Below are 12,376 nucleotides of genomic sequence, written 5' to 3' on the forward strand. Positions count from 1 at the left end.
CAATCGGTCATTTTAACCCTATCACTGACATTAGTAGAGTTCTGGGGGAGGGTAAGAATAAGGGGACACGTTTCTACTGTCCAACATGCCTCTCTAGATTTTGGACTGAACTAAAGTTACAAAATCATATGAGGCATTGTAGCCGCCACGGCTACCAGACAGTGGAAACGGTTTCAGGGGATAGGGCCATTCTACGTTTTAAAAATTTCCAAAAGACTCTCCTCCTGTGCAACAAAATATCTTTGGACCGTGAAGCTAAGCTGGAGGAGATGAATGATCCCTAATAACCAAATCGAGTCAAAGAACATCAGGCTATTGCAGTGTCCTATGCCCACGTACAAAGAGATAGTTATAACACCATACGGTTGTTAGAAATAGTAGAAACATTGGATGAGTGGGAGTGGATGGACAAGACATTGACTAACCTGCTCGGCACGGCTCATGGTGCTATGTCTAGTCTGAGAAATACCCATAATCCAATGGTGCTGTCTGCAGAGGATCGCCTCGTGATTAAAAATAAAACAATAGGTGGGGTTAGTACGGGAGAGTTTGCTGTGGTGGATACGGGGACTAACGGGACACGTGGGGGGCGGGCGAACGATAGAGATCATGACCACTGGGGGCAGGAAATATCCTCGGGGGGTAGTAATTTTAGATGAGTTGCGCATCAATAGTGTAATTTATATGTTATCCTACAGTTTTTTATCCCTGTTTTTATTCATAATTCCAATTATTATTTGAAATTTATTTTACCGGCACGGGCACGGAGGTATCGGGGGGGAGGGCAAGTAGATTGTCCATAGGTAAATAGTTCATTTATCTATAACATAATTCCCAAATCAGCCGAGACGTTATTGCTTATCGAGCTGAATTGGCAGGCAGTGGATAAGGGGCATACGTTTTGGAATAAAATAAGGTTTTTAGAGTCCTTTAGTTTTTTCCCCAAGAAATTGTGTCAATTGATTCAAGTGAAAAAAAGTGACAATTTTGATATCTTTCCCTTGCTTAAACAACACTTTACAGACAGTGAAATGTATGACCTGTTTACCTGCAAAGGTATCTATGCATACGATTATTACAGTTCTGGTGCACGCTTAAGTGAGGAGAAACTACCTCCAATTGTAGCTTTTTACAATTCACTGACCAACAGTGAATGCACAGCCGCGGAGTATGAGTTTGCCAAGAAGGTGTGGTCCAAGGGGGGTTGTAAAATTGGGTGGGATTATTGTAGACTGTATTTGGCCAGTGACGTTCTAACTCTTTTGGATATAATCTGTAAGAACACAGACCAGATCTATTCAGAGTTCGAGTTAGATATAGGATACTATTTTTCTACACCCCATTTAGTGATGGATTTAATTTTAAAAATTAGCAGGGGAGAAATAGGCCTAATCACCGACGTAGATCAGCACCTTTTTGGAGAGCGTTCAATGAGGGGAGGGTATTTTTTTCATGGGGACCTCGTCTTATAAACCGATCCGAGCGGACAACGCACCGGTCCAAAGTCAAATGCAGTGTTCTTGGACATGAACTCATTGTACCCCTCGGCAATGTCACACTACTCTTTGCCGTGTGGGAACTATCAATGGCTTGAGAATCCTTGTGAGTTCCCTAACATTACCATCGTCGAGTACAACGGGCCACATGGATGGTTCTTTGAAGTTGATGGTCACATTCCGCTGGTGCTTCACGACTCAGCCAAAGATTTTTTCTTTCCTTGAATCACTCAACCCGTGAGCAGGGACTCTCTGAGTCACTACAATCATTCATTGGTTGAGGATGTGGGGATGCATTGGACCCCCTCCAAACAGAAAGTGATTGCTGATTTGGACCCTCAAGAGACTATCGTTGTTCACCTTGTGCTTTTGCATTGGAAGGTGAGCAACGGTTTCAAGATTACTAAAATACACAGGGTCCTAAAGTTAGATCAGCGAACCTACTTGAAAACGTTTATCGACACCTTTGTCGATAAACGCTCTAATGCAAATTCAAAGGTGGAGAAGGAAATGTATAAGCTCATTCTAAATTCAGCGTTTGGCAAAATGTGTGAAAGTGTACGGAATAGATCTCGCTGCGACGTCGTGACTGACCCTCGAGAGTGTGTACGAATTATTGCCGACCCCAATTGTACATCGTTCACGAGCATAGAGACTGGCATGGTTCTTCTACACAGGAAAAAGCGACATGTAGTACTGAACAAGAATATAGCAGGAGGTAGTTCAGCACTAGAAATTTCAAAAAAGCTCATGTTGTCGTTTTTTTACAATTTGTGCAAGGTGCAATGGCCAAGGGAGGGGGATGTTCAAGTTTACTATGGTGATACAGATTATCTGCGGTTAAAGGTAAGTGGGGCTGAATTGGATTTATTGGGTGATTTGTAAAATGGGGTGCACATGAGCTCACGAATGGATTTCACCAACTGGAATCCATCACTCTACCCCGAGTTGGTGAAACGTCAAGCCCCCAACCAACTATTAATGTTAAAATCAGAGACGGGGAGTGATTTGATATCCAGGGGGTGTTCCCGGGTCCCAAAGTTTATTGCGTGGAAACTCATAGTGGAGATGAAAAGAAGGCGTGTAAAGGGGTGCCTACACATTTTGTAAAGAGCAATTTCAACATGAGCGTGTACAGAGACTGTGTAGAAAGTGGCCTAGTGCCGAGAGCACAAGTGCTTGCAATTCGCTCTCTACAGTATAGAAATTATACTGTGAGAGTGGAAAAGAATGCAATGTCATGTATATCTGACAAGGTCTATGTGCTCGAGAATTGTGTGACTGTCCTACCCCACGGCCACTACCATATTTCAGACCGAGTTGAATGCATTGACTATCGCAATCAACTTGGTCTGGATAAATTAACCTAATCTGCCTAACCACTAACCACCCTCAACCAGTTCATAAATTAACTAATTCCAATCTCCCTACAATAACCACTGACCCACCCACTAACCTGTAGCAGCCGTCGCAGTGACCGGACAACTATTGTAGTGTTTTTTTCCAATGCGGCGGTCCCGGGGGAGGAGGGGGGGGTCCCCCCCCGCGGCCGCGCAGGGTGGGTGGGGTCCGGCCCGCGGCCGGCTGGCCTTCGCCTCTGTGGGCCCCGGGGGTGGGGGGTCCCGCGGCGCGGCCGCCCCGTTTTTTGTAGAGTTTCGGTTACCATTGAGCCGGGTCGCTCCTTACTTACAATTCGTTAACTCGAACTCTTTGAACACAATCGCTTGACTCGAATAGAATTCAGATTGTATATTCAAAAATAAAGATCATATTTGTACATTTTCAAGCATCTTACTTAGCTTCTGAGTTTACCAGTTCACTTTAAGTAAGTATTAAAAGGCTATAGTTTCTTTGAACTAAAATATAAACGCAAATGTAACTTAGGACTCCTCTTTAAAAATTGAGTCAAAAATTAAAATTAAATTTGTGATTTTTTCAAAATCCTACTATATGTCTAGTTTTCCATGTCGTCTCTCATTGACATCTCAACTAGCTCTTCCTTCATGGAACTAAAGTATAAGAATAATCGTAAGGTTCGATCAGAATTCTGAATTTATCGTATAAAGTAAAAATTAAATTTGTGCATTTTCATAAATCTCACTTTACGTTTCCAGCTTTATAAGTCAAATCCTGGGATATATTAACTACTTTTGCTTCTTGAAACTAAAATATAAACTCAGTCATAGTTTTCGACCAGAATTTTTGATTTTTCTTCAAAAATTGTGTCAAAAATTAAAATTACAATTGTTATTTTTTCAAAATCCTGACTTATGTCTATGTATATATATTGTCTCTACGAAAATTTTAACTTGATCTAACTTCATTGAACTAGAGTATAAGCATACTCGTAATGTTCGATCAGAATTCTGAATTTGTCGCATAAAATAAAAATTAAATTTATACATTTTCCGAAATCTCACTTTACGTTTTGAGCTTCCGGGCAAGTGTTAACTGCTTTAGCTTCTTGAAACTAAAATATAAACTCAATCATAGCTTTCGATCAAAATTTAACACTTTTCTTAAGAAATTAAGTCAAAAATAAAAATTATATTTTGTATTTTTTTTGAAAGATCCTACTTTGTCTAGGTTTACATGTTGTCTCTATGAAAATGTTAAATTGCTTTTTCATCATGGAACTATAGTATATGAATAGTCGTAAGATTCGAGCATAGTTCCGTATTTATCCTAGAAAATAAAAATTACATTTGTGCATTTTCAAAAATCCCACTTTACGTTTCCAGCTTTATAAGTCAAATACAGGGACGTATTAACTAATTTTGCTTCTTGAAACTAAAATATAAACTCACCCATAGCTTTCGATCAAAATTTATGACTTTTCTTCAAAAATTGTGTCAAAATTAAAATTACATTTGTGATTTATTCAAAATCCTGCTTTATGTATAAGTTTACATGCCGTCTCTATGAAAATGTCAACTTGCGTTACATTCATGGAACTATAGTATATTAATAATCTTAAGATTCGAGCATAGTTCAGTATTTATCCTAGACAGTAAAAATTACATTTATGCATTTTCAAAAATCTTTACGTTAATCACTTTACGTTTCCGGATTTATAAGTCAAATTAATAGAAGTATTAACTACTGTTGCTTCTTGAAACTAAAATATAAACTCAGTCAAAGCTGTTGGTTTTGGTTTCATTTATTCTCAAATAGTAAATTGAGTTTTCTTCATAGAACTAAAGTATAAGATTAATCGTAAGATTCGAGCATAGTTCAGTATTTATCCTAGCAAATAAAATTACATTTGAATATTTACATACCTCTCACTTTTCTTTTACAGCCTTATAAGTCAAATAAATGGAAGTATTAACTACTTGTTCTTCTTGACACTAAAATATACAATCAGTCAAAGCTGTTCGTTTTGTTTTAATTTATTAATAACTTGTAACTTGCTTTTTTCTTCATGGAACTATATTATTAAAATAATCTTGATATTCGATCATAGTTCAATATTTATACTAGAAAACAAAAATTACATTTGTAAATTTTCATAGATCTCACTTTACGTTTCCAGCTTTATAAGTCAAATCCAGGGAAGTATTAACTACTTTTGTTTCTTGAAACTAAAATATAAACTCAGTCATAGCTGTTCGTTTTGGTTTCATTTTATTCTTTAATAGTAATTTCTGATCGTTTTGAGTTTAAATTTTAAATGGTATTTGCATCTGCTGAGCTTAAGTTTAAAATGACCTTTACTTTTCTTTGAAAACATATTTTTTGGAAAGTTTTTAATTAATTTTTGTTCGTTTTTAATTGCAAAAAATTTCATGTTTTTAAAAATTTCATATTTCAAATCAAAATTAAAATTTCCAAGAACCATTATTAAATTTATTCATGTTCAAAAATCTAACTTTATGTATCGAGCTTCCAGGTACGTTTTAACTTCTTTAGTTTCTTGAAACTCAAATATAAACTCAAATGTAACTTAAGTAATCTTCTTAAAAAATTGAAACTTTATCTTCATGGAAAATAATCACAATCATAGTATAAATTGTCCTATCTTCTATGCAAAAATTTAGAATTGAACATTAAATTCTTATATCTTGGTAAACTTAAAAGTGATATTGAAACTTTTTATTTTCTCTGGAGAAATGAGAAATGAATTATATTCAATATAAACTCAGTCATAGCTTTTCGTTTTGGTTTCATTTATTCTTTAATAGTAATTTCTGATCGTTTCAAGTTTAAATTTTAAATGGTATTTGCATCTGCTGAGATTAAGTTTAAAATGACCATTAATTTTCTTTGAAAACATATTTTTATGAAAGTTTTTAATTAATTTTTGTTCGTTTTTAATTGCAAAAATTTCATGTTTTTAAAAATTTAATATTTCAAATCAAACCGAAAATTTTAAAGAACAATTAGTAAATTTTTTCATGTTCCAAAATCTCACTTTACGTTTCGAGCTTCCAGGTAAGTGTTAACTGCTTTAGCCTCTTGAAACTAAAATATAAACGCAAATGTAACTTAAGGACAATTCTTAAAAAATTAAGTCAAAAATAAAAATTATATTTTGTATTTTTGAAGATCCTACTTTATGTCTAGGTTTACATATCGTCTCTACGAGAATGTCAACTTGCTTTTTCTTCATGGAACTAAAGTATAATAATAATATTAATATTTGAGAATAATTCCTTATTTTTCGTATAAAACATAAATTAAATTTTTGCATTTCCATAGATAGCAATGTACTATTCCAACTTTATTAGTCAAAGCATTTTACTTAATATATACTTTTGTTTCTTGAAACTACAATATACACTCAGTAATAGATGCTCGTTTTTTTTTCATCTATTCTTTAATAGTAACTTCTGTCTTTTCGAGTTTAAATTTTAAATTTTATTTGAAACTGTTGAGCTTAAGTTTAAAATGACCTTTAATTTTATTTGAAAACATATTTTTCTGAAAGTTCTTAATTAATTTTTGTTCGTTTTTAATTGCAAAAATTTCATGTTTTTTAAAAATTTCTTATTTCGAAAATCAAACCGAAAATTTCCAAGAACCATTAATTAAATTTCTACATTTTCCGAAATCTCACTTTACGTTTCGAGCTTCCAGGCAAGTGTTAACTGCTTTAGCTTCTTGAAACTAAAATATAAACACACTCGTAGCTTTTAATGAAAATTTAACACTTTTCTTAAAAAATGAAGTCAAAAATAAAAATTATATTTTGTATTTTTGAAGATCCTACTTTGTCTAGGTTTACATATCGTCTCTACGAAAATGTTAACTTGCTTTTTCATCATGGAACTAAAGTATAAGAATAATCGTAAGATTCAAGCATAGTTCCGTATTTATCCTAGAAAATAAAAATTACATTTGTGCATTTTCATAAATCTCACTTTACGTTTCCAGCTTTATAAGTCAAATCCAGGGAAGTATTAACTACTTTTGCTTCTTGAAACTAAAATATAAAGTCAGTCATAGCTGTTCGTTTTGGTTTCATTTATTCTTTAATAGTAATTTCTGGTCGTTTCAAGTTTTAAATTTTAAAAGGTATTTGCATCTGCTGAGCTTAAGTTTAAAATGACCTTTACTTTTATTTGAAAACATATTTTTCGGAAAGTTTTTTAATTAATTTTTGTTCGTTTTTAATTGCAAAAATTTCATGTTTTTTAAAATTTCTTATTTCAAAATCAAACCGAAAATTTCCAAGAACCATTCTCCCACAACATTGTTTAAATTTTTATTTATATTTGTACCATAGCGTTCTCAATCTTTTTTAGGATGAGTGGCATGTGTGGGGGCTTACATACGAGGAAGAGGAAGAGCTTCTAGCCGCATGTAATGAGAATAGTGATATCGTCATTACAGCGGAGGAGGAGGAAGAGCTCCTCCTATGTACATGTGAAACAGAAGATCTATTGCGACATAGGTCTTCAGAACGACTAGTGAACCATATAATTAGAGTGCGAACCGATTTATATACGGAGGTGTCTCAATCTGAGGAGAGACCTTCGCTCATAGATATCATACCTATAGAGGAGGAGGTTCAAATAATTGAACCTCCTGAGATAGAGTATATAAAAACCGTGATAAATATCACATTAGATTAAATAACTGAATATTTTTTTTTTTTTTTTTTTTTAATTTTTTTTTATTAATATAATGTATATATATAAAATAACGTATTTAAATATTCAATTTATATTTATTATTATTCGGTGTATAGGCATCTGACGTGAACCACTAGTGGTGGTAAATCATTTGGATTCACTCTAGACTGACCCTGATTCGCTAGCCTAACCTGACCAGAAAAGAAAGAAACATTTCCGATTTCGAAACAATTTTATTGAATAATTACAACAACAACAACATCAATAATACAGAGCATGTACAATTAGCGATACTGTTTATTGTCTTCAATATGTTTCACCATTGCACTTAAAGAACATTGAAGTCTATTCACATGTGCTATATCAACTTTTGCGGCGAAACATAATTGATCCTCCATTTTAAATTTGCTCAAGGATATCACATATCTTGCATATACTGCATCCCATTCCAGACAAAGACGTGAACCTTTCGTGATTTCCACCGCAATGTTTGGTTCTCTTGTATTATTATCATCAACTCCACTATCAACTTCTAATAGGGTAAACATTCCACTCGTCATCATCAACACACACACACAAATATATATCCAAATGAGTAAAGTCAAACTGTTCTTCTCACTCCTTTGAATTCTATTCACAGACTAATAAAACTCTAGCAAAAAAAAAACCCTTTCCTTATATTCCCTCCACCGCTAATATGTAACCAGCCCTCTGATTGGCTGAGAAGGGGGATGTAGCCGACTCGCTGATTGGCTGAGAAGGAAACATGCGATCTAACTGTTTTCCTGGGAACTCATATCAAATAAATCAACCAACACACATAATCATCCATGAAAACATACATAAATGTGACGAAATTCCTGTTTTTTCATTCTCACTTACAAAAACCATAAAAACAGACATACTAATAAAACTCTAGCAAAAATCCTTTCTTTATAATCACCCCGCTGCTAATATGTAAGCAGGCCTCTGATTGGCTGAGAAGGAGGATGTATCCGACTCGCTGATTGGCTGAGAAGGAAACACGTGATCTAACTGTTTCCGGGAAAGTCATAACACTGGCGAGAGCAACAACAACAAATACTATTTCTGGACACCATGACATTCGCCTCGAGCATGTACATGACCAAAACAACAACAAATACTATTTCTGGACACCATGACATTCGCGATCGATTACGCAATCAAGTTCTCGGAAATTCACTTCCCCCTCGAGTCCTAGATCAATAACATTGTTCCCGTTAGAATTCAATGCGCATGTGCAACCTTCGCCCCGGAGTTATTACACATAGAAACAACAAATAAATCGATCTTGGAAAAAGAGGTCATTGACCCCATTACGTAATCATTCTCCCTAATGACTCTATGCCCATATTTGGTGCCCCGTCAGTATTCTATGCCCATATAAAGAGCCCCGTCACGACCTTCTGATAGGGTTCTACTGTTGTCATCCTTAAAGACCTAATTTCCAAAACTTTCAACTACGTTGAATAAAATGACTATCTAAAAATTTTGATTGGATGTGTTTGGAGGAAAGGTGGGCGCGAGAGGGGGTTTAGTTGCCCTCAAATCTCTTTCGACTATTAAAAAGAGCATTAGCCCTTTGAATTTCCAATCGAATGAGCCGTTTTTCAAGTTTCTACGAGAAAAATTTCAATAAAAACCTTATATGCTCCCAGGGCATAACTTATAACCCTTGCCCTTAAGACTGTGGGGGGAGCGTCCTGCTCAAAGGTATAACTTCCTGAACTTTAAACTGTGTGGAACAAAATGGCTATCTTAAATTTTTGATTGGATGTGTTTGGGGAAATAGTGGGCGTGGAAGGGGTTTTAGTTGCCTTCCAATCACTTTTGACTATTAAAAGGGGCACTAGCCATGTCAATTTCCAATCAAATGAGCCCCTTTTGAAGCTTTTACTACAACGGGTTCTATAAAAACCTTATATGCCCTCCGGGCATAACGTCCAACCCGTCCCCTGAGGGCTGTGGGGGGGGGGGTGTCATCCTCAAAGACCTAATTTCCAGAACTTCCAACAACGTTGGATAAAATGGCTATCTTTAAATTCTTATTGGATGTGTTTGGGGAAAAGGTGGGCTTGAGAGGGGGGTTAGTTCCCCTTCAATCACTTTCGACTATTAAAAAGGGCACTAGCCCTTTGAATTTCCAATCTAATGAGCCTTTTTTGAAGTTTCTACGACACCGCTTTCTATAAAAACCTTGTATAACTTGCAACCCTTGCCCCGAGGGCTGTGGGGGAGGGTCCTCCTCAAAATCATAATTTCTATCTGGAAATAAACTACACTGAACAAAATGGCTATCTCAAAACTTTAATTGGATTTGTTTGAGGAAATGGTGGGCGTAGAAGGGGTATTAGTTGCCTTCCAATCACTTTCGATTATTAAAAAGGACACAAGCCACTCCAATTTCCAAATAAATGAGCCCTTTTCGAAGTTTCTACGACAACTCCTTCGATATGAAGTACCCTGGTCTATAGGAAAAAAAATTAATAATAATAATACATTGTGCCAACATCGTTCTTTACTTAGGCAGGGCGATTGTGCTGCCTATGATTGCAGTATTTTGGAGGTTATTAAAATGTTAGTTTTATTTATTTGTTTTTTGTCTTTTTCTTTATTTTTTTATTACTTTTCGCTGTGATTTTTTTCAAATATTGTCCCTTAAGAGCATGTCTTTGGAAATCTTAATAATGCTAATTTCTCCGAGTTGACGAAAATTAATTTGAGTATTTTTTTACTCTTCAAGAGCATATTTTTGGAAATTTTGAAAACAAAATTCGGTTTAGAAAAAATATGCTTAATTTCAAAACACATTCGGTGTTCATTTCATGTTTAAAATAAGAACAGTTTGGTTTTCGGGCAAGGTTTTTTAGAGTAAATTCCGTCTATTCTGACACCAAAGTACTTTAGTGATCGATGGTAAACTATTCTGGCAATAAGTTTCATCGACCACCAAGATCATTTGGTATTGGAAAAGACGAAATTTAGTCCCTAAGCCCATTAATAAAAATACCAGTGGTGGTTATCTATATAAACCTAATAAATATGTTTTTTTTTATTAAAAATTACCTTGTATTTATGTATTAAACAGCAATTTTTTTTCTCTTTATAATATTACAATATTTTTCCTCTTTAAACTCCTGGTATAGCAAAGGTACCCTTTCTAAAACAAAACACTAGTTTTCTGAAGGATCATTTGAGGTTTTCACAACCTTTCCCCATTCCATTTCTGCCTTATTGTTGTTTATAAAATAGCAATTCATATCCCTTCTATTTCTATATTTTAGCTTATTGCAACAAGAAACTGAACTGCATAATTTCAATTATATACAACATTATTTGAATATTCAACGGGTTCGTTTTCAAATCCTTTTTTGTTGAAATCTTGAAAAATTTTAAACAAGCCAGAGCGTCGTTTCTCAGCCATTTTGGTCATTATCCCAAAATAGTCAGTTGCCTCCACACCCATTACAATAAACAATCATTTGGGCTTAAATGTATGTTTATAAATAGATATAAATGAGCCCTTTTCGAAGTTTCTACGACAACTCCTTCAATATGAAGTGCCCTGGTCTAAAGGAAAAAAAAATATAATAATAATAATACATTGTGCCAACATCGTTCTTTACTTAGGCAGGGCGATTGTGCTGCCTATGATTGCAGTATTTTGGAGGTTATTAAAATGTTAGTTTTATTTATTTGTTTTTTTCTTTATTTTTTATTACTTTTCGCTGTGATTTTTTCAAATTTTGCCCCTCAAGAGCATGTCTTTGGAAATCTTAATAATACTAATTTCTCCGAGTTGAAGAAAATTAATTTGAGTATTTTTTTACTCTTCAAGAGCATATTTTTGGAAATTTTGAAAACAAAATTCGGTTTAGATAAAATATGCTTAATTTCAAAACACATTCGGTGTTCATTTCATGTTTAAAATTAAATAAAAAAAACAAGTTTTTTTAAACTGAAAGTAAGGAGCGACATTAAAACTTAAAACGAACAGAAATTATTCTGTATATGAAAGAGACTGTCCCCTCCTCAACGCCTCGCTCTTTACGCTTAAGTTTTTTATTGTTTTAAAAAATAAAGTTGTGAGACAGAGTCAAACTTTAGCGTAAAGGCGTTGAGGAGGGGACAGTCTCTTTCATATACAGAATGATTTCTGTTCCTTTTAAGTTTTAATGTCTCTCCTTACTTTCAGTTTTAAAAAACTTGTTTTTTTTATTTAATTTTAGAACGTTTTTGAATAAATGCAGGTTTTGATCTTGGCTCACCGTACATGAATAATTAAAACAAAATTTTCATATTAATTTACTTTTATTAAGTTAAATGGCTTTCTCGAAACTTGTTTAATTTTATTTGCGAACGTTTTTATTAGTAATAAATATACGTAACTTACGAATTCACTTACGTAACGAACTTCTCTGTTCATATATTTTTAATACATTTATTAGGGGGGTTCTCCCCCTAGTCAATATCTTGCTCTTTAAGCGAAAGTTCAAATTTTTTTCCAATTCTTTAGAAATGACCGCTTAATCACAAAGGCTGTTAATTAGAATAAATAGCTCTTATGAAAGTACTAAAAAATCTTTGGCTTAAAGAGCGAGGCATTGACTACGGGGTGAACCCAATTATATATGTAATATTTTCTGTTCGTTTAAAGTTTCGACGTTGCTGCTGTTGCAGTTGAAATACTTGTTTTTTTTACATTAAATTTATGATCTTATTTTAAATAATGCTGGGAAGTCAGGCGTCCCCTTCCTAGCAATGTCCCTTCCCCCATGTAAA

This window comes from Artemia sp. Qi Xiang Cuo, chromosome 15, assembly GCF_049724085.1.
Source record: "Artemia sp. Qi Xiang Cuo chromosome 15, ASM4972408v1, whole genome shotgun sequence".
Taxonomy (NCBI): Eukaryota; Metazoa; Arthropoda; class Branchiopoda; order Anostraca; family Artemiidae; genus Artemia; species Artemia sp. Qi Xiang Cuo.